Consider the following 2,376-nt stretch of genomic DNA (forward strand, 5'->3'; position numbering starts at 1 on the left):
CATAAAACGGTAATAATCAAATAGTGCTTAAATAACACCTCAATAACACAGGAAATAAAACACGTTAAATGTTTAAGGCCCAGCAGCCTGGGCCTGGGCCGCGCATCCGCAACAGGCCTCATAAATCCGCCAGTCTACTAAGGCACCGCTAGATCTGAGGCGTCTGAAAGATCGAGATGGCGGACTAGAGGGGGGTGAATAGTCCTTTCTAAAATTAATTGCGTTGGCTAACCGAAACAAGTGCGGAATTAAGATTATCGGTCTAGCCAAGACTACACCCCTCTATCTATGTTCTCTAGCACCTACCAAAGATACTAATTAAGCAACAAAGGTGTCGGGCTAGCTAGAGCTCACCTAACCAATTCTAGAAGCAAGGTCACACAAACCTATGCCACTAGTACTTTAAGTAACAGGGGAGCTCCTACACATGCTAGTAAGCAAAAGCACAAAGCCACCTAATACTCACTAACAATGCTCAATAACAAGGCAACCAATGCCAAATTAGAGAGCGTAATTACTTAGCTTCACAAACTAAGCAATGTGACTAACAAGGTCACACAAACCAAATTAGCCATGCAAGGGAGCTACTTCTATGCTACACAAGCAAGAAGCTAACTAGTAAGCTATACGAGCTAACTAATTACAAAAGCAACTACACAAGCACAATGTATGCAAAAGTAATTACAAGCTTGTGTAACAAGGATGCAAACCAATGGGATGAACAAGGTTGATACGGTGATTTTTCTCCCGAGGTTCACGTGTTTGCCAACACGCTAGTCCCCATTGTGTCGACCGCTCACTTGGTGGTTCGGCGGCTAATTGGCATCACCCGCCAAGCCCGCGCGTCGGGCACCGCAAGAACCTACCCCGAAAGTGAGGGTAGCTCAATGACACGCTCAACTAGAGTTGCTCATCGCGGCTCCCGCGGGGCGAGCACAATGCCCCTTACAAAGCTCTTCTCCGGGCACCGCACAAGCTTCTTGCGGGCCTCGATGGAGACCACCACCAAGTTGTCTAGGAGGTGGCAACCACCAAGAGTAACAAGCACCACCGGCTTGCAACTCGATCAACTAGTGCCACTCGATGCAACCTCACGATGGAATCACACTAGAATCGCTCTCTCACACAATCGGATGATCACTATCAAGCATATGTGAGATGGAGGGCTCCCAAGAACTCATAAGCATGGACACAAAGTCTCCCGAGGTGCTCAACTCTAGCCATGGCTGAGGCCACCTTCTATTTATAGCCCTACAGGCTAAACTAGCCGTTACCCCTTCATTGGGCAAAACTCGGGATGACCGGACGCTCCGGTCGTATTGACCGGACGCAGGACCTCAGTGTCCGGTCAACGGATTCTCACCACATGTCGCCTCCATTCAACTTCAGTCACTTGATCTCAATGGTCAAGTGATGACCGAACGTAACTGCACAAACTGACCGGACACAGCAACCCTAGCGTCCGGTCGTTTCTAGTAAGGTACCAGTCACGACCGGACACGTCCAGTCGGTCACGATCAGACGCAGCATCAGTCTCCAGTCCTTCTCCAACTTTTCTATGTCGCCTACATCACCGTACGTCAGCCTAACCAGACGCATCCTGCCAGTGTCCGGTCACTTCCAGTGCCAGCATCCGGTCGAAGACCGATGCCTGCACGCTCTCTGCCGCCACTGATAGGACGCAGGACCCCAGCGTCCGGACACCACGTGACCAGCATCCAGTCCACTCTGTGAAACCCTATCTTTTCTGTATAGGGCACCGGTTGCACCGTCGGACTGTCCGCACTCTACGGGCGGACACTTTGCCGGTGGAGTTTCAAACCCTTCTCGCCTCCGTTTCATCGCCGAGTTGATCCACATCAACTCCAGCTTCATCTCCTTTGTGAATGTGCCAACACCACCAAGTGTACACCATCATGTATATGTGTGTTAGCATTTTCACAATCATTTTCCAAAGGATTAGCCACTCAACTTGCCACACCACTCTATCCTAGCAACGATGCAAAGTTAGATCACTTGAGTGGCACTAGATGACTGATATGCAAACAAGTTTGCCCCTCTTGATAGTACGGCCATCTATCCTAAACCCGGTCACAAACTTCTCTACACACCTATGACCGGTGAAATGAAATGCCCTAGGTTATACCTTTGCCTTGCGCATTCCATTCCATCTCCTCCAATGTCGATGCAACACATGCACCAACATGATCAACAATGATATGATCCACTTCATATCATCACGTGATCATATTGGTTCATCGATCTTAACTTCACTTGCTTTTCACCGTTGCCTTTGTCCATCGGCGCCAAGTCTTGCTCAAGCTTCACCGCCACGTGGTCCATCGCTCCAAAGCCTCCGACTTGCCCTTCACGCTT

Source organism: Miscanthus floridulus, chromosome 14 (assembly GCF_019320115.1).
Source record: "Miscanthus floridulus cultivar M001 chromosome 14, ASM1932011v1, whole genome shotgun sequence".
Classification (NCBI taxonomy): domain Eukaryota; kingdom Viridiplantae; phylum Streptophyta; class Magnoliopsida; order Poales; family Poaceae; genus Miscanthus; species Miscanthus floridulus.